At 42.9% G+C, this 21,813-nt stretch overlaps 1 long non-coding RNA gene across 1 annotated transcript in view; it reads left to right on the forward strand.

Annotated features, from left to right (window-relative positions):
• LOC144496969 (uncharacterized) overlaps positions 1-21,229 on the forward strand; it is a 42,347-nt gene extending 21,118 nt beyond the window's left edge. The window contains exons 3-4 of the long non-coding RNA XR_013498487.1: positions 7,795-7,956; positions 19,063-21,229. This is a non-coding gene — a long non-coding RNA (uncharacterized LOC144496969). The remainder of the gene's footprint in view (positions 1-7,794; positions 7,957-19,062) is intronic.
• The last annotated feature ends 584 nt before the right edge of the window (positions 21,230-21,813 follow it).

Genomic DNA, 21,813 nt, shown 5'->3' on the forward strand with positions numbered 1-21,813 from the left:
ATGAGGGTATAGTTGGGTGGATTAGCAAATTTGCTGATGACACCAAAGTCGGTGGTGTGGTAGACAGTGAGGAAGGGTGTCGTAGTTTGCAGGAAGACTTAGACAGGTTGCAAAGTTGGGCCGAGAGGTGGCGGATGGAGTTTAATGCGGAGAAGTGTGAGGTAATTCACTTTGGTAGGAATAACAGATGTGTTGAGTATAGGGCTAACGGGAGGACTTTGAATAGTGTGGAGGAGCAGAGGGATCTAGGTGTATGTGTGCATAGATCCCTGAAAGTTGGGAATCAAGTAGATAAGGTTGTTAAGAAGGCATATGGTGTCTTGGCGTTTATTGGTAGGGGGATTGAATTTAGGAGTCGTAGCGTTATGTTGCAACTGTACACAACTCTGGTGCGGCCGCACTTGGAGTATTGTGTGCAGTTCTGGTCCCCACATTACAGGAAGGATGTGGAGGCTTTGGAGAGGGTGCAGAGGAGGTTTACCAGGATGTTGCCTGGTATGGAGGGGAGATCCTATGAGGAGAGGCTGAGGGATTTGGGATTGTTTTCGCTGGAAAGGCGGCGGCTAAGAGGGGATCTTATTGAAACATATAAGATGATTAGAGGTTTAGATAGGGTGGATAGTGATAGCCTTTTTCCTCTGATGGAGAAATCCAGCACGAGGGGGCATGGCTTTAAATTGAGGGGGGGTAGTTATAGAACCGATGTCAGGGGTAGGTTCTTTACCCAGAGGGTGGTGAGGGATTGGAATGCCCTGCCAGCATCAGTAGTAAATGCGCCTAGTTTGGGGGCGTTTAAGAGATCCGTAGATAGGTTCATGGACGAAAAGAAATTGGTTTAGGTTGGAGGGTCACAGTTTTTTTTTTTAACTGGTCGGTGCAACATCGTGGGCCGAAGGGCCTGTTCTGCGCTGTAATGTTCTATGTTCTATGTTCTAAGTGTTCGATTTGGTTGTGGGAGAGCACTTTGGAGATAGTGACCACAATTCGGTGTCTTTTGTTATTGCAATGGAGAGGGATAGGGCCGTACGGCAGGGCAAGGTTTACAATTGGGGGAGAGGTAATTATGATGCGATTAGGCAAGCATTAGGGGGCATAAGTTGGGAACAGAAACTGTCAGGGAAAGGCACTAATGAAAAGTGGAACTTTTTCAAGGAATAAATACTGGGTGTCCTTGATAGGTATGTCCCTGTCAGGCAGGGAGGAAATGGCCGAGTGAGGGAACCATGGTTCACGAAAGAGATGGAATGTCTTGTGAAAAGGAAGAGGGAAGCTTATGTAGGGATGAGGAAACAAGGTTCAGATGGCTCGATTTGAGGGTTACAAGTTAGCAAGGAACGAGCTGAAAAAGGGGCTTAGGAGAGCGAGGAGGAGACATGAGAAGTCCTTGGCGGGTCGGATCAAGGAAAACCCCAAGGCTTTTTACTCTTATGTGAGGAATAAAAGAATGACAAGGGTGAGGTTAGGGCCGGTCAAGGACAGTAGTGGGAACTTGTGTATGGAGTCAGTAGAGATGGGCGAGGTGATGAATGAATACTTTTCTTCAGTGTTCACCAAGGAGAGGGGCCATGTTTTTGAGGAAGAGAAGGTGTTACAGGCTAATAGGCTGGAGGGAATAGATGTTCGGAGGGAGGATGTCCTGGCAGTTTTGAATAAACTGAAGGTCGATAAGTCCCGTGGGCCTGATGAAATATATCCTAGCATTCTTTGTGAGGCAAGGGATGAGATTGCATAGCCTTTGGCTTTGATCTTTGGGTCCTCACTGTCCACGGGGAAGGTGCCAGAGGACTGGAGAATGGCGAATGTTGTTCCTCTGTTTAAGAAAGGGAATAGAAAGGATCCTGGTAATTATAGACCGGTTAGTCTTACTTCGGTGGTTGGTAAATTGATGGAAAAGGTCCTTCGGGATGGGATTTACGACCATTTAGAAAGATGCGGATTAATCCGGGATAGTCAGCACGGATTCATGAAGGGCAAGTCGTGCCTCACAAATTTGATAGAATTTTTTGAGGAGGTAACTAAGTGTGTTGATGAAGGTAGGGCAGTTGATGTCATATACATGGATTTTAGTAAGGCGTTTGATAAGGTTACGGCTTGTGGTCGGCTTATGATGAAAGTGAGGAGGTGTGGGATAGAGGGAAAGTTGGCCGATTGGATAGGTAACTGGCTGTCTGATCGAAGACAGAGGGTGGTGGTGGATGGAAAATTTTCGGATTGGAGGCAGGTTGCTCGCGGAGTGCCACAGGGATCAGTGCTTGATCCTCTGCTCTTTGTGATTTTTATTAATGACTTTGAGGAGGGGGCTGAAGAGTGGATCAGTAAATTTGCTGATGACACCAAGATTGGTGGAGTAGTGGATGAGGTGGAGGGCTGTCGTAAGCTGCAAAGAGACATCGATAGGATGCAGAGCTGGGCTGAAAGATGGCAAATGGAGCTTAACCCTGATAAATGTGAGGTGATTCATTTTGGTAGGACTAATTTAAATGTGGATTACAGGGTCAAAGGTAGGGTTCTGAAGACTGTGGAGGAACAGTGAGATCTTGGGGTCCATATCCACAGATCTCTAAGTGGATAGAGCTGTGAAGAAGGCCTATAGTGTGTTAGCTTTTATTAACGGGGTTGGAGTTTAAGAGCCGTGGGGTTATGCTGCAACAGTACAGGACCTTGGTGAGACCACATTTGGAATATTGTGTGCAGTTCTGGTCACCTCACTATAAGAAGGATGTGGGAGTGCTGGAAAGAGTGCAGAGGAGATCTACCAGGATGCTGCCTAGTTTGGAGGGTTGGTCTTATGAGGAAAGGTTGAGGGAGCTAGGGCTGTTCTTTCTGGAGCGGAGGAGGCTGAGGGGAGACTTAATCAAGGTTTATAAAATGATGAAGGGGATAGATAGAGTGAACGTTCAAAGACTATTTCCTTGGGTGGATGGAGCTATTACAAGGGGGCATAACTATAGGGTTCGTGGTGGGAGATATAGGAAGGATATCAGAGGTAGGTTCTTTACGCAGAGAGTGGTTGGGGGTGTGGAATGGACTGCCTGCAGTGATAGTGGAGTCAGACACTTTAGGAACATTTAAGCGGTTATTGGATAGGCACATGGAGCACACCAGGATGATAGGGAGTAGGATAGCTTGATCTTGGTTTCAGATAAAGCTCGGCACACCATCGTGGGCCGAAGGGCCTGTTCTGTGCTGTACTGTTGTCTGTTCTATGTTCTAATATCCCACCTAATCTCGTCAATCAGCCTGGAGGGCTCAATCACAATATTCAACATTGTTACCTGAGCCAATAACGTTCCACCTGTCAACAGGAATTATTACTTGTTGTTGATGCAGGTTCCTTCCCCTTTACTTAGGAAACCTAACCCACGTCCTTAGCAATATCCAAGGCCATTATTTACATCTGTGATTTTTAATTGGTGAAAGGAGTCACTCTTTCGCTGGAACCTGGGCCTCCTTTCTCAGCTTGAGAGACTGCTCCAGCGTCGCTACCCATGAACGAATTTACTCCCTTAATACTCCGTAAATCAGTCCAAAGATGTGCGGGTTAGGTTGATTGGCCAGGTTAAAAAAAATTGCCCCTTAGAGTCCTGGGATGTGTAGGTTAGAGGGATTAGCGGGTAAAATATGTGGGGGTAGGGCCTGGGTGGGATTGTGGTCGGTGCAGACTCGATGGGCCGAATGGCCTCCTTCTGCACTGTAGGGTTTCTATGATTTCTATGAATAGCAGGCATATTAAACTCGCCATTTGTATATCCAAAAACAGATCACAAAAGCTGCCTTTCCGTGCTCCATTGTATTAAAAAAATTCAGCCTGTCTACCACTGTGTTTCCCATTATGCTGCATTCAGAACGACGTTGGCCAAGGTGCCCAATATATATATATTGAAAATACAATTGAAGTTTATAATACTTGGTTTATTTGTGGTTATACAATTTATAATACCCTTGCAGTTTATAATGCCTTTGCATATTTTGTTCCAGGCACATTGTGAATTTATATATATATAAGACACTTTATAATTACCTTAACCTAGTCTACTTATTAGAGTGAAACTAAAACGAAGGGCCTGATACTAGAATTCTATACTACCTCCCATCATGGTCAGTGCAGGACTTAGGTGTTGTACCTAAATGCACGCAGGATACGGAACAAGGTAAATGAGCTTGTTGCGCACAATAAAATTGGCCGGTACGATGTTGTGGGCATCACAGGGACGTGGCTGCAAGGGAATCAGGGCTGGGATCTAAATATCCAAGGATATCTGTCCTATTGGAAGGACAGGCAGATGGACAAAGGGGGCGGGGTTGCATTGTTAGTAAAGAATGAAATTAAATCGATAGCCAGGAGCGATATAGGATCGGAAGGCATAGAATCTCTGTGGGTAGAGTTGAGGAATCGCAAAGATAAAAAAGACCCTGATGGGAGTTATGTACAGGCTCCCGAGCATTAGTCAGGATGTGGGGCAGAAAATAAATCAGAGGTAAAAAAGGCAATATTACAATAATTATGGGGGACTTCAATATGCAGGTGGACTGGGAAAATCAGGTAGGTGGTGGATCCCAAGAAAAGGAATTTGTGGAATGTCGAAGAGATGGGTTTTTGGAGCAGGTTGTGACAGAGCCGACTAGGGAACAGGCAATTCTGGATTTGGTGATGTGTAATGAGGCAGGCTTGATTCGGGAACTTAAGGTGAAGAAGGAACCATTTGGGAGCAGTGACCACAATATGATAGAATTTACCCTGCAGTTTGAGAGGGGGAAGCTGGAATCAGATGTAACAATATTACAATTCAATAAAGGTAACTACAAAGACATGAGAAAGGAGCTGGCCAGAGTTGATTGGAAAGGAAGCCGAGCAGGGAAGACAGTGGAACAGCAATGGCAGGTGTTTTGGAGGGTTATTTGGGAGGCACAACAGAAATTCATCCCAAGGAGGAGGAAACATGCTAAGGGGCGGACGAAGCATTCGTGGCTGATGAGGGAAGTCAAGGCATCACAAAAGCAAAAGAAAAAGCATACACAGTGGTGAGGATTAGTGGGAAGCCAGAGGTTTGGGAAGCCTTTAAAAGTGAGCAAAGGCCGACTTAAAAAGCAATAAGGGGGGAGAAGATGAAATATGATTGTAAGCTTGCTAATAATATAGAGGAAGATAGGAAGAGTTTTTTCAAAGGTAAGAGAGAGGCAAAAATAGATTTTGGACCACTGCAAAGTGAGGCTGGAGAAATAATATTAGGAAACAAAGAAATGGCAGAGGAACTGAATAGTTACTTTGCATCAATCTTCACGGTGGAAGACAGCAGTGGGATGCCAGAGCTCCAGGAGAGTCAGGGGGCACAGGTGAGTGTAATGGCCATTACTAAGGAGAAGGCTATGGGGAAACTGACAAGTCTGAAGGTGAATCAATCACCTGGACTGGATGGACTACACCCCAGCGTTCTAAAAGAGATCACCTGAGGAAATTATGGAGGCATTGGTGGTGATCTTTCAGGAATCATTGTTTCCTAAGAATGTGATTTTGTCTGCATGTCACCGTACCAGCAATCTGCTCTTGGCTAAAATGCACAATTACTTTATAAAATGCAGTTGATGCATTTAAAATATCAAAATACGCTTTTAAATCACAATCACTTGTTTAAATCTTTTACTGCATTCACATGTGTAAACTGTTCCCTTGTGAGCTCCTACGTCTGATTTCGAGTCACTTAACTCAGTGCTGGTAGTTCTATTAGTGTCTTAAATGCCGAATGGTTTAAACATTTCTCTAACCTCCGAAAATTTTCTCCCCAACGTTCCCTGTTTCCTTTGACTCTCTTGTCAGTCAAGAATCTATCTAACTCAGCCTTAAAAGGTATTCAATGATCCTGCCTTCACTGGCGAAGGGAATTCCATAACATCAACACTCTCAACAAAAGGAAATTCTCTTCATCTGCTTCAATGGGTGAGCCCCTCATTTTTAAATTGTGTCCCTTAGTTCTAGTTTCTCCCAGAAGTTGAAACATTCTTTCAGCATCCCCCTTGCAATATCCCTCAGGATCTTATATGTTTCAATAGGATCACTTCTCATTCTTCTAAACGCCAGTGGAAATGATTCAACCTGTCCAGCCTCTCTTTATCAGACAACCTCTTCATACCAGCAATCAGCTGGGTGAACCTTCTGCGCACTGCTTCTGATGCAGTTATATTATTTCTTAAATTCAATGAACAAAACTGTAAATGCTTCTCCAGATGTGACCGATGCCATGTGTAACTTTAACAAAACTTCCTTGAATTCCATTTCTCTCGCAATAAACAGCAGCATTCCATTTGCCGTTAATCGCTTGCTGTATCTGCATGCTCACTTTTTGTGATTCATGTTCCAGGACATATAAATCCCTCTGTACCTCAGAATTCTGCAATTTCTCTCCATTGAAATTACATACTGTTTTTCTATTCTTCCTGTCAAATTGGACAAGTTCACATTTTTCTACATTCTATTCCATCTGCCAAATGTTTGCCCACTCATTTAACTTATTTATACCCCTTGGTAGACTTCTCATGCTCTTCACAACTAACTCTTCTGCCTCTCTTTGTGTCACCAGCAAATTTTGCAACTGTGCATTCGGTCCCCTAATTAAGCTCATTGATCTCGATTATAAATAGTTAAGGGTCCAGTGTTGATTCCTGTGCCACCCCTGGTCTCATCAAATCATCCCAAAAATGACCTATTTATCCTTACTGTCTGTTTCTTGTGAGCTAACAAAACTTCTATTGATGCTAATATGTTACCCCTATCCCATGATTTTGTGAACTTACCTTTTTTTGTGGCACAAAAACAGAAGATGCTGGAAAATCTCAGCATGTCTGACAGCATGTATGGCGACAGAATAATGCCGACATTTTGAATCAGGATGACCCTTTTGAAAATCCAGCTCCTGAATTTCCTCTGGCTTCTCTCTCTGTTCAATCTTCAAACAATTCAATGAAATTGGTCAAGTAAGATTTACCCTGTTGAAACTCATGTTGACTATGCATTACTCTTGACCGAATTCCCCAACCTTGCCCCCATCTGGGATTATCTGGTCCTGCTGATGTGAATGGAAATTTGGCTGAGTACCAAATTCTGTCTTCTTGCTGCCAGCTGTAGGGGAGTGTGCGAAACCAGAGAATTCCGGCCATCATTTTTGGTTCCAGATTTTTTTCTACTTAGAAACCATAGAAACCCTACAGTGCAGAAGGAGGCCATTCGGCCTATCGAGTCTGCACCGACCACAATCCCACCCAGGCCCTACCCCCATATCCCTACATATTTACCCGCTAATCTCTCTAACCTATCTCAGGACACTAAGGGGCAATTTTAGCATGGCCAATCCACCTAACCCACACATCTTTGGACTGTGGGAGGAAACCGGAGCACCCAGAGGAAACCCATGCAGACACGAGGAGAATGTGCAAACTCCACACAGACAGTGACCCAAGCCGGGAATCGGACCCAGGTCCCTGGAACTGTGAAGCAGCAGTGCTAACCGCTGTGCTACCGTGCCGCCCTTAGTACGTTTTTCATTATTTTTCCTTGCAGTAATTTGACTTTCCTACAGTTTCCTGGAGAGGTTTTATCTCCCATCCTAAAAATAGGCATAATTTTAGCTGTACGCCAGTCTCCTGACACTACACTTTTCTCAGATGAATTGCTGAATGTATATATTTCTCTTTTCCAGTGTTTTAAAACATGTGAATGCAAGTTATACAGACTAGGGGTGGCACCATTAACCTGATGATGCAGTGGTCATCCTACCCACTACTTCCTGGTTTCTTTTCTAGTTTCCACCGACCTGAGTCTCAACAAAGGTACCTCCAAGAATGCTCTGCAACTGACCCTGGGAGCATGCTCCCTTCACAGCCTGGGAATGAATTCATTGGAAAGCGTGGTTTCTGTATGAAAGGAATTGTGGATACTACATCTCAATTCATTAGTGGCCATTGGTGAGTGTTCTGTATTGGTTGTTGGAAGATTAACAACTGAAATGTTAACTACGTTTCTCTCTCCACTGCCTGACTTGTTGAGTATTTCCAGTGGCAACAAATACATTGCAAGGTTATTTGCTACTGCTTTTGAGGAGGGTTTACACAAACTGGCAAAGGTGTGGGAGCTGGCAGGCAACGCGAGAGAGCTATACCGAAGTGCACAGAATACTCGGAGAGATGGTGCCAAGTGTGGTAAATAAGATTGTTGAGTTGCAGGCACATAGCTACATAATCTTGTAGTGATAATGGAAACCTGGCTCAAACAAGGATTGGAGTGGGTATTAAATATTCCTGGATGCAATGTGTTCAGGAAAGTGGGAAGGGAAGCAATGTTGACTCATAAGAACATTGCAGTGCTGGAGAAAGATTATGTCCCAGAGGTGTCAGGACAGTATCTATTTGACCAGAGGAACGGAATAAAAACAGTGCAGTGATATTGCTTGATGTAGTCTATAGGCCACCACCTCGTGGAAAAGATTTAGAGGAACACATGTTTGAGGAAATTACAAAAGTGCAAGGACTATAGATTAGTTGTAATGTGGGATTTTAATGTTCTGAATATAGTGTAAGGATTTGGACTCTTTGCAAAACCTAAGATTAAGAAAATTATTGGCGAGGAATAGCCAATTTAGCAAAACGTCTGATTTTAATTGCAAACTAATGAGGTTTCATTGGACCATAAAGATTAATTATTGGCATTTCATTAGTTGAAGCGTGGCACGTACGAAGTTCATCATGTGTCGATCTGTCTTTTCTGTGAATCCTACAACTGCTGGGATCTTCTCTTGGTGCTTTGACCGTTGTCTCTTGACTCACGACATCCATTTAGATTTTAGCTCAGTCAACTTGAATCAAACAAACATAAATCACTTTGTTGCTTTAAAACTTCAACTCTCGTGGATCATTTTGAAATCCACAGCTTCCTGTCCACCTTAACTGCTGAATCTACAGATTTCACTCTGTTCTCCATCGCTCTCATGTAAACCGCTTTCTAACAAAGTGGATTTCTCAAAATGTTTAATACTACTTTACTATTAATTTTTACAAGCTAGAATTTAATTGGCTGAACTATTCCTCTTAGCTAAGTGAAAACACGTTTTCCAATCATTCACTTAAGGCAATGACCTTGGCCTGGCAATCTTGTCCATGCTCGGTCCAATATTAGACTGTTATGCAAAGCCTCAGCCCGGTGAAAGCTACTTCACTCACTGTCTTACTTTAAGCTTAATGGTGGGTTCTCATTGGTAAGCCAGCTTGTGACAAATGGCTGTCAACTAGCCATGTCCGATGCAAATGTAAGCTTCCGAGCAAGGGCTCTACTGCTGACAGATGCTGTCATTGACAGTGCTCTATTCCTCAGTCTTCTGAAAAATGCTTCCCCAGCAAATGACCTGTGACAAATTCGAACACCCTTGGCAAGTGCAAAGAGCTCAGTGTAGCGCCCGTAATTTTGTACCTTTTGTAGGTAACTGCAACATTTAACCCAAGTTTGTACATCTGGGCCAATACAACTAATGAATTGTAACCAGATATTTCCAGCTCTTGAACAAAGGGAAGTGTGACTCTACCATTCTCACAACAATCTAACTTAATTCGTATACCTGTTTGGAGGTTCTCAGAAATTTCTAGCCCCAACAATTAGCTCTGTAGCTTTGGTATCCCTTCTACCAGCTGAACTATGACTTGCAGAAGAATACCAAGAATTTTCTACAGCAGTAGGTTTCCAATCGAACAAAAACAGATGTATTCACAGATCTAGTTCCTGGGAATGAGATGCGGCAAGTGGATCAGGGACTGTTTAAGGGACAGTAATCATGGTGTCATCAGGTTTAAGTTAGACATAGAACCATCCAAATAAGAATAATCAACTGGGAGAAAGCCAACTTCAATTGAGAATCGATCTGGCTCGGATAAATTGGAATCAAAGGTTGGCAGTGAAGATTAACGAACAATGGCCTTCCTTTAAAGAAAAAGTAGTTCAGGTGCAGTCAATTAATATTCAGACAAGGGGTCAGGTAAGGCAACCTAATCCAGAGCTCCCTGAATGAAAAAAATGAAGAAGAAAAGTTCTGCTTATGAGAAATGTTGTGCCTTTGTTTAATAAGGGCTGCAGGGAAAAGCCTGGGAACTACAGGCCAGTGAGCCTCACATCTGTGATGGGTAAATTGTTGGAAGGTATTTTGAGAGACAGGATCTATAGGCATTTAGAGACGCAAGTACTGATTAGGGAAAGTCAGCATGGCTTTGTGAGTGGAAAATCATGTCTCTCAAATTTGATTGAGTTTTTTGAAGGGGTAACCAAGAAGGTCGATGAGGGCAGTGCAGTTGATGTCTACATGGACTTTAGCAAGGCCTTTGACAAGGTACCGCATGGTAGGTTGTTGCATAAGGTTAAATCTCACGGGATCCAGGATGAGGTATCTAAATGGATACAAAATTGTAGAGGGTGGTTGAAGAGGGTTGTTTTTCAAACTGGAGGCCTGTGACCAGCAGTGTGCCTCAGGGATCAGTGCTTGGTCCAATGTTATTTGTCATTTATATTAATGATTTGGATGGGAATATAGGAGGCATGGTTAGTAAGTTTGCAGATGACACTAAGATTGGTCGCATAGTGGACAGTGAAGAAAGTTATCTCCAATTGCTACGGGATCTTGATCAATTGAGCCAGTGGGCTGACAAATGGCAGATGGAGTTTAATTTATACAAATGTGAGGTGGTGCATTTTGGTAGATTGAACCAGGGCAGGACTTATTCAGTTAATGGTAGGGCGTTGGGGAGAGTTACAGAACAAAGAGATCTCGGGGTACATGTTCATAACTCCTTGAAAGTGGAGTCATAGGTGGACAGAGTGGTGAAGAAGGCATTCGGCATGCTTGGTTTCATCGGTCAGAGCATTGAATACAGGAGTTGGAATGTCCTGTTGAAGTTGTGCAAGACATTGGTAAGGCCACACTTGGAACACCGTGTGCAATTCTGGTCACCCTATTATAGAAAGGATATTATTAAACTAGAAAGAGTGCAGAAAAGATTTACTAGGATGCTACCGGCACTTGATGGATTGAGTTATAAGGAGAGGCTGGATAGACTGGGACTTTTTTCTCTGGAGTGTAGGAGGATGAGGGGTAATCTGATAGAGGTGTACAAAATAATGAGGGGCACAGATCAGCTGGATAGTCAATATCTTTTTCCAAAGGTAGGGGAGTCGAAAACTAGAGGGCATAGGTTAAAGGGGAGAGATACAAAAGTGTCCAGAGGGGAAATTTTTTCCTGTGTCACACAGAGGGTGGTAAGTGTCTGGAACAAGCTGCCAGAGGTCGTCGTAGAGGCGGGTACAATTTTGTCTTTTAAAAGGCATTTAGATAGTTACCTGGGTACGATGGGTATAGAGGAATATGGGCCAAAGGCGGGCAATTAGGATTAGCTTAGGCATTTAAAAAAAAGGGCGGCATGGACAAGTTGGGCCGAAGGGCCTGTTTCCATGCTGTAAATCTCTATGATTCTATGACTCTATGAGAGACATAGCCATAGAACAGTACAGCACAGTACAGGCCCTTCAGCCCACGATGTTGTGCCGAACCTTTTCCGAAACCAAGATCAAGCTATCCCACTCTATCATTCTAGTGTGCTCCCTGTGCCTATCCAATAACCGCTTGAAAGTTCCTAAGGTGTCTGACTCCACTATCACAGCAGGCAGTCCATTCCACACCCCAACCACTCTCTGAGGAAAGAACCTACCTCGTACATCCCTCCTATATCTTCCACCACAAACCTTATAGTTATGCTCCCTAGTAACAGCTACATCCACCCGAGGAAATAGTCTCTGAACGTCCACTCTATCTATCCCCCTCATCATCTTATAAACGTCTATTAAGTCGCCTCTCAACCTCCTCCGCTCTAAAGAGAAAATCCTTCGCTCCCTCAACCTTTCCTCATAAGACCTACCCTCCAAACCAGGCAGCATCCTGGTAAATCTCCTCTGCACTCTTTCCAGCGCTTCCACATCCTTCTTATAGTGAGGTGACCAGAACTGCACACAATATTCCAAATGTGGTCTCACCAAGGTCCTGTACAGTTGCAGCATAATGTCAGTTGGATAATACTACTGAGAACCAGAACATAGAAGGTTCAGAGGGGAATTGAAAAAGCACGAGTGAGGTGAAGAAACTATGAAGATAAACTGGCAGCTCACATAAAACTGAAAAATAGAACTGCGAGTCTACCGTAGGCATATAAATTGTAAGAGGGTGGTAAAAGGAGGTGATGGGCCAAATAGAGAATGAAAAGGGAACTTGAACATGCAGGTATTAAATGAATACTAAGCATCTGTCTTTACCAAGGGACAAGATGCTGCATAGGTCATTGTGGAGGAAGACTTGATTCAGATGGTTGAAATTGATATGAAGTATTAGAGATGTTGTCTCCACTTAAAACTTGGTAGGGCACCAGGATGGGATGATATGCATCCAAGGAAATAGGGAAGTGAAACTGGAAATTACGGAGGCACTAGTTGTAATTTTCCAGTCTTTTGTAGTTTCAGGTTGGTGGCACAGGAGTGGAGGATTGCAAATGTGACATCTTTGCTGAAAAAAAGAAGTAAAGATTAGCCAGCAGCCACATGGGCCAGTCAGCTGAACCTCAGTGATGTGGACGCTTTGAAAAACAATAATGTGGGACAAAATTATTAGGCACTTGCGAAAATGCAGGTTAATTAAGGCAAGCCAGCACAGATTTTTTCGGGACAAATCATGTTTAACTGAATAAGACTCATTCAGACTTGAAATGTTAGCTTGGTTCACTCAGCACAGATGGTGTTAGACCTGCTGAGCTTTTCCAGCATTTTCTGTTTTTGTTTCATGTTTAACGAACTTGCTTGAGTTTTTTGATGAGGTAACAGAGGGAGTCGACAAGGGTAATCCTGTTGATGTGGCGTACATGGATTTCCAAAAGTGCTGCAAAGCAGACTTTTGAAGAAAGTTAGAAGTCATGGAATAAAAGGGTCTCTATCAACATGAATACAAAGATTAATGAATGACAGGGAAGTGGAGTGTTATGGTGAACAGTTGTTTTTGGACTGGAGGGAGATTTATGTAAGAGTTCCCGGGGTTGAAATTAGAGCACTGGCTCTTCTTATAAATTACTGTTCTGTGCTTTGGTGAATAGGGCACAATTTCAAAATGTGCAGATGATACTCGAGTTGGAAGCGCTTAGGAGAATAGTGTAGACTTGGAGGAGTGGGTGGACAAATGACAGATGAAGTTCAATGCAGATAAATTTGAAGTGATTCACTTTGGTTGAAGGAATACCAAAAGACAATAAAAATACAGGGTACAGCATTAAAGGGTGTGCATTTGCACGGGATCTGGGCGCATATGTACACAAATCGTTGCAGGTGGGAGGACATGTCGAGAGCGTGGTTAATGAAGCATACAACATATTGGCCTTCATCGAAGTGGCATAGAGTTACAAAATCAAGGAAGCTGTAGTCAACTTGTTTAAAACACTAGTTTGGCCTCAACTGGAGTTTTGTCTCCACTTCTGAGCACCCCATTTTAGGAGGACTGTGCTGTCATTGAAGACACTGTAGAAAAGTTTCATGAGAATGGTTGCACAGATTAGGATAATCAATTACATAAATAGATTAGAGAAGCTGGGACTGTCCTTGGAGAAGAGGAGGTTGAATGGAGGTTTGGGAGAAGTTTTCAAAATTATTCGGGAGTGGACAGACAGGGAGAATTTGTTTATATTGAAAGATGGATTGAGAATCAGGCACAGAGCTTTAAGGCAAATGAAACCGTGGCATTACTGGAAAAAGCTTTTCATGCAGCGAGTGGCAAGGATCTGGAATGTTGTGCCTGAGTTTGGTGGAGGCAGGTTCAGTCAAGGCACTTGAGGAATTGGATTATTACCTGAAAAGGAAGATTGTACGGAGCTACAGGGAGAAATCAGGGGAGTGGCACTCCTTTGAAGAGTCAACATGGCGAAATAGAGATAATGTTTCAGGGTGTGTGGAGTTAATGCTGGGGAATAAACAGTGTGCAGAAAATCCATAGCCAATATAAGCTCAGAAGGAGGAATAACAATGGCACATAATGTCGAAAAAAACAGGCCTTGACTATGAAAGATACTGTTGAAGATCAAGCTGGTAAGACAGCAGCATGTGATCAGGCGATGGCAGAAGTGGAAACCTCATTTCGTCATGATTTGCAGAAGTAACAGTAAGATTCGAAATATGGCGAAAATACACCAATTGTTAGATGTAAAGGAGCATAGAAAAGGGCAGAGTCACAATCGAAAGCACAGAGATGAAACATGTATTCATAACAACAGAAAAAGGGCACCGGTCTGAGTGGATCAAGAAGCGTCACTGAGGATTTTATTTTAAATTTATTCGTTCATGGAATGCAGGCTTCACTTGCTAGGCCAGCATTTATTGCCCCTTCCCTAATTGGCCTTGAGAAGGTGGTGATGATCTGTCTTCTCAAACTGCTGCAGTCCATGTGATGTCAGTACACCCACAATGCTACTAGGAGGGAGTTCCTGGATTTTAACCGAGAAACAATGAAGGAATGCAATACAGTTCCAAGTCAGGCTGCTATGTGGTTTGGAGAGGAACTTGCAGGTGGTGGTATTCCCGGGTATCTGCTGTCCTTGTCCCTTTACGTGGTTGAGGTCACGGGTTTGGAAGGTGCTTTTGATGGAGCTTTGCTGAGCTGCTGTAATACATCTTGTAGATCGTACATACTGCTGCCCTGCATCTCTGAGCAATGCCTGCAATGAAACTAAAGCAAAACATTCTACGTGCAGCACCTGAAATAAAAGCAAATGCTGGAAATACTCAGCTGGCCCAACAGCATCTGTCCAGCGAGGAACAGAGCTAACGTTATAGGGTGACATTTCAGGTGGCAATAAAACACTGCTGACTGCAGCTGAATAATAGCAGCCACAGTTCCCACAATTCTCTGCACACCAAAAACCACAGTATGCGAAGCACTCAATTCCCCTTTCGCCCAGTGTGCACATACTTTCCAGGCCAGCTGCCATTCTGGGTGGCATATCGCTGCAATTCAGAATTGGCAGAAATGGAAGGAGAAACCAGGAAACTAAAGCATGGATAGTGGAGACACTGCATATTGGTTCAATGATGCCTCCCAAGGACATCACCATATTTGAAGTCAGACTAGGCAGCTCTAATTCAGGGCATGAGACATGTGCTTGATGTTGCTGAGACTGCAGTCCTGGAGCCGCACTGCAAATGCTGTGTGCAGACACCTTGTCTCTGCAGTAAGGTCCTTATGCTGCCTCAATGTTAGGGTCATAGCTGCTGTGCATAGCATTCCAGCCCACCATTCTTTTGCTCGGCTATACAATTAGTCTGTGCTCACTGCTCACTGTATTTTCTTAATGATCTTTCAAGTATGAATAAGATTCCATTTTGACTGTTGAAAGACGATTCAATGTCAGTTTTTAATGATTTACACTCTTGTGTATGCCTCAGCTATTTATCTATATTCATGTGCCTGTATGATTGCATTGATCGCGACCAAGGAGCTAAGATTTAAATCTGCCATGATCTAATTGAATGGCTGAACAGCCCAGAGGAAATGAACGGCCTTATTCTGTTCCTATGTTGCTACTTAAAATGCTGTTTCTTGTCATCAGCTACAGGGTATTAGAAGAGCAGGGCATATAGACAGGAATAATTCTGGGCTCCTTCTGTTCCTCCACCTCAGCCACACTAAACAGTGACTGTACCCATTTAGACGAAGGGTCATCCAGACGCGAAATGTTGGCTTTATTCTCTCTCCACAGTTGCTGCCAGACCTGCTGAGATTTTCCATAATTTTCTGTTTTTGTTTCAGATTCCAGTATTTGCAGTATTTTGCTTTTACGCATTTAGACATTGGGAGGAGGTCCAGTGACCCTGCTAGAAAATGCACGTGTGAGGTATCAGATGATAGCAGCAGAATAGCCTTTCTGCACTCAATGCACAGGGTGGCACACGTGGATTGAGCACATCAGAGCCCCGTATTGAATCATAGAATCCCTGCAGTGCAGAAGGAGGCCATTCGGCCCTTCGAGTCTGCACAAACGTTCTGACAGAGCATCTTACCTAGGCCCCATCCCCGTAACCCCACATATTTATCCCTCTAATCCCCTATCCGACACGTTGTGGGACACTAAGTGTTTCTTCAGAAGGAACTCTTCAAAATGCAGCAAATGAAACAACAGCAAAACTTACTCCAACTTATCAATCAAAGAAAGGGTTTAATAAAGAAACATCATTACTCCAAACTTGGGGCCTCGCCCTGGGCCACTCCAGGCTTCCAACAAATCTACATAGTTCCTTATTTATAGTGGATCAGTTGGTCAGCTGACTTTTACATCACTCTGTGATTGGTTCCATGTTTTACTGGGTCAGTTGACCCATTGTTCTCATTGGTCACATTACATCCAACATAAATTTGTCACTGGTTACATTCTAACACTAAGGGGCAATTTAGCATGGCCTATCTACCTAACCTGCACATCTTTGGACTGTGGGAGGAAACCGGAGCACCCGGAGGTAACCCACACAGATACAGAGAGAACATGCAAACTCCATACAGTCACCCGAGGCTGGAATTGAACCCGGGTCCTTGGCGCTATGAGGCAGCAGTGCTAACCACTGTGCTGCCCAGGGAAGAGAAACTATTGAGGGTAGGACTGATCTTGGCCACAGTGAGCCCATTGAGGGAGGAACTAAGAACAAAGAAAATTACAGCACAGGAACAGGCCCTTCGGCCCTCCAAGCCTGCAGTGACCATGTTGCCCGACTTAACTAAAACCCCCTACCCTTCCGGGGACCATTTCCCTCTATTCCCATCCTATTCATGTATTTGTCAAGATCCGCCTTGAAAATCACTACCGTATCCGCTTCCATTACCTCCCCCGGCAACGAGTTCCAGGCACCCACCACCGTCTGTGTAAAAAACAAAAATCTGCCTCGTACATCTTTAAACCTTGCCCCTCGCACCTTAAACATGTGCCCCCTAGTAATGGACTCTTCCACCCTGGGAAAAAGCTTCTGACTATCCACTCTGTCCATGCCTCTCATAATCTTGTAGACTTCTATCAGGTCCCCCCTCAACCTCCGTCGTTCCAGTGAGAACAAACCAAGTTTCTCCAACCTCTCCTCATAGCTAATGCCCTCCATATCAGGCAACATCCTTGTAAATCTTTTCTGTACCCTTTCCAAAGCCTTCGCATCCTTCTGGTATTGTGGCAACAAGAATTGAACACTATATTCTAAGTGCGGCCTAACTAAGGTTCTATAAAGCTGCAACATGACTTGCCAATTTTTAAACTCAATGCCCCGGCCGATGAAGGCAAGCATGCCTTATGCCTTCTTGACTATCTTCTCCACCTGCATTGCCACTTTCAGTGACCTGTGTACATGAACACCCAGATCCCTCTGCCTATCAATACTCTTAAGGGTTCTGCCATTCATTGTTTATTTGCTATCTGTATGAGACCTTCCAAAATGCATTACCTCACATTGTCTGGATTAAACTCCATCTGCCATCTCTCTGCCCAAGTCTCCAACCGATTCATATCCTGCTGTATCCTCTGATGGTCCTCATCGCTATCCGCAAATCCTCCAACCTTTGTCATCTGCAAACTTGCCAATCAAACCAGTTACATTTTCCTCCAAATCTCCTATGTGTATATATATATATATAATATAATATATATATATTACAAATAGCAAGGGCCCCAGCACTGATCCCTGAGGAACGCCACTTGTCACAGGCCTCCATTCAGAAACGCACCCTTCCACTGCTACCCTCTGTTTTCTTTGACCAAGCCAGTTTTGTATCCACCTTGCCAGCTCACCTCTGATCCCATGCGAGGAGAGCAGGAAGAACCAATGAAAGTGGAACTGAATCCAGTCACGTTCAGCACCTTTTACTCAGGTGAGGGAGAAATATCCACCAGAAGTAAAAATATTCGAGATACTATGCTGGGTTTGGATTTCAGCAGAGTGTGCAGGATGAGGATGATTGAAAAAGTTAGAAAAGTTGTCACAGACAGGGCGGCACGGTAGCACAGTGGTTAGCACTGCTGCTTCACAGCTCCAGGGGCCTGGGTTCGATTCCTGGCTTGGGTCACTGACTGTGTGGAGTTTGCACATTCTCCTTGAGTCTTGCGTGGGTTTCCTCCGGGTGCTCCGGTTTCCTCCCACAGTCCAAAGATGTGCGGGTTAGGTTGATTGGCCATGCTAAAAAATTGCCCCTTAGTGTCCTGAGATGCATAGGTTAGAGGGATTAGCGGGTAATATGTGTAGGAATATGGGAGTAGGGCCTGGGTGGGATTCTGGTCGGTGCAGACTTGATGGGCCGAATGGCCTGTTTCTGCACTGTAGGGTTTCTATGATTTTCTATGAGACAAGCTGGAAATGTCTGTTTTAAATTTCTAGCCTGCAGTGACAGTGACGACTTTTGTAAACTCCTTTCACTGGATATTAGAAATGGTGCAATTGCCAACAGAAAACTCAAACCACCAATCACATCAAGATCAACAGAGTTATTCAGTTTTTCAGCATCTGGATATCATCAGCCTTTGAATGTCAGAGGAGAAATGTTTGTCTGTCCTATCTGTGGGTAAAGATTTCAAACATTGGTGTGAAGGAAAAGCATCGAAACAACTGAGTGCGAAGATTGTTCCAGTCCAGAGATGGTGGAAAGAGCTTTAACCTGCCATGCATATACAATTATCTACATTATTTGCAGCAGGGTTAAACTGCTCCCATGTGACTGTAGGAATGACTTAAATCAGACAGGAGGAGATTGGTTTCAGTGACAGTGGAATTGGTTAATATTGGACAGGAGAAGGTCGATTTCCATAGTGTTTGGGTTTTTTATATTCAACATGATAATCTAGTCTAAAGATTGAAGAAGTTAAACACAGATAAAAATATCCTTGATATGAAAAGAGAGATTGACTTGTCAATCACAGATCAGCCAATTTAATGACATTGATGTGAAATACAATGCTATCTCTACTCACTATTGCTTTGAATTTTAGGAATGTGGACCACAGAATCCCTACAGTACAGAAAGAGGCCATTTGGCCCATCGAGTCTGCACCGATCACAATCCCACCCAGGCCCTACCCCCATATCCCTACATATTTTTCCCACTAATCCCTCCAACCTACGCATCTCAGGACGCTAAGGGGCAATTTTAGCATAGCCAATCAACCTAACCCGCACATCTTTGGACTGTGGGAGGAAACCGCAGCACCCGGAGGAAACCCACGCAGACAGGAGGAGAATGTGCAAACTCCACGCAGCTAGTGACCCAAGCTGGGAATCAAACCCAGGTCCCTGGAGCTGTGAAGCAGAGCAGTGTTAACCACTGTGCTACCGTGACGCCCTGATGGATAGTGTATTAAAATTTGGAAAGCCCAATCTACCAGCAATTCATTTTAACACTTTAAGGTCTGAACAAGGTTTGAACCCACTGGGGAGGACAAGACTCTCAGATGGCAAATTCAGAAGAAGTTTATGCAGAAGACTATTAATGAATACAAAGTTAAAATATAAAAAAAATACTTATATCCAAAAAGAGACTTTTCCGACTTCTGATGGTTGATCAGGCTGCAGAATCGTAATCCTCTTACCTCTTCCTCAAAGGTTCCTCAAATGAAAGTGATTATTTTATATTTCTCCTTGTTTTTAGATGGAATGCAGGCACTGGCAGAGCTAACAGTAAAAACTTAAATGGTACTGCATTCACGTGTGTAAGGAGAATTAAAATAAGTAGTTATGATTTTAAGACACACAAGTTGATATTCTAAATGTATTTCAAGTATTTTGCTGTGATTGTTCACTATGGCCAATGCAAGATACCGTCTTAAAATCGTGGTGTGATGGGAAATGAAAATATTTAGAGCCAAATGCCTGGGAACCCAATAGCTCGCAAACTCATATCTGGAAGATCTTTGAGGGAACAGCCCAGACGCAGAATAGATATGTCCCTGGATGCAGGAATATTGAGCTTGACAGTGAACCGATGAGAACTTCAACTTCCACTTTGACCCCAACGGTGGCATTTACTGTAACCAGGCAACAAGGAAGTAGCTTTTGCCAAGAAGAGAGTTACGTATGGTGTAATGGATGAATGAGAAAACATCACGCCGGAAAGTACAACACGTTTGGCTGAGGTATTTGACAAAGATTTGGGTTGACATATGAACACCAAATGAAATTAATTCTAAACTAATAAAAGGCGGAGTCACATTAAGAAAATGTATAACTTCTGTTTTTACTGATAACATCAGAACTTAAGCTATCTGGGTATTCTCTATCTGGGACCATCGAGATAACTTCTCCCATTGATCACTGGATTTTAATAAAGTTTTACCTTTATACTGGGACATTGGTTTCCTGAATCTAATTGCCGCCCCGTCGAAAACCCCACTAACAGTACCCTTGATTAAAATGTGGCTAGCAATGGGTATCCCCCAAGACCCTGCTTTTATCCTTTCTCTTGAACATCACACCATTGTCTGGTGAGGTTTTGTAGCTCATGGACTGGTCTGGTTATTGTTGGAGTAATTTATTTGGTCCTCAATTACATCTTTAAAGATGGGAGCTTGGTTGAAAAAGACAGCTTATGGTAAAGAGTAACTACTTTACCTTATTACTCTTGATCAGCTTATCAAAAATGAACCAGGATTTAGCAGTTTGTGGTGTTCCTTATTTCAGTAAAAGTTACAAATATTTCTTCAGCTAAAACAGTTCTTGCTGACACCACACCATTCTGGCATCATATTAGGATTTTAGAGGGGAAATTTTAAAATAAAACACCACTCTTTCCGGCATATGATCTGCTCATGATATTGATTTGTTTTATTTTGATCAAGTACAGTTATTAAAAGTTGATCTATTTCATGACTAGATTAAAATATATAAGCAGTCTAATTGTTAATTAAATAGACAAAGTATAAAATGGCTGTTGCACAAATTTATATGTTCAATTGAAAATGGCTTCCTGACTTTGTTAGCTTATCACAATGAATGTAAAATGGATTTATCTGAAAATGGTCAACTGTTCCTGAAAATCAAGTCCAAACTTGCCCACAAATGTATTAGAAAGACATCGAGAAGCAAAAATATTTTAAAGAGCAATCAGCACGTTTTAAGAAGGAAGATGATGCTTGAACTATTAAAGTAAAATTTATGAATAGCATCAACCGGTATCCATTGATATTTAAGGGTCTTTGTCTTCCAGTTTTTTTTATAACTGGACATAACACATTTGAGTCTAGTTACATAAGTTTTATAATATTACATCTGCAAGTTATTTCTAAATAGCATCACATAGGAGTGCAATTTCAACATTGTTTAAAACATAACAGGTAATTTGTGATTTTCGTACATTAAATAAAAATGTACTTCAGAGTTTTTACTTATTTGAAGACGTAGCAAAAAGTGTAAGGGTAATGCAATAAATGTAATATACTTAGACTTTCCAAAACCATTCGATAGATAGCATAAAATCAATTTATGACTAAGGTCCGGGTACGTGAAGTCAGGCAACAGGTAGAATGGCCAGATAGCTACAAAGCCCAAAAAAAGAGTAAGGGATTAAAGGTATTGATGAGAAAATGCTGTTTCACAGTGATGGGTGCATAATTTAAAATTGGGAAACAGAAAGACAATTTCAAAATATGCAGGGGAAAATACATTGGGAGTCCAGTTAATGAATATTATAGTCTTTGTGATTGCATTCTTGTATAGTCATTCAGTTGTCGCAACATTTTTAGTTTTGC

This window comes from Mustelus asterias, chromosome 8, assembly GCF_964213995.1.
Source record: "Mustelus asterias chromosome 8, sMusAst1.hap1.1, whole genome shotgun sequence".
In the NCBI taxonomy this organism is placed as follows: Eukaryota; Metazoa; Chordata; class Chondrichthyes; order Carcharhiniformes; family Triakidae; genus Mustelus; species Mustelus asterias.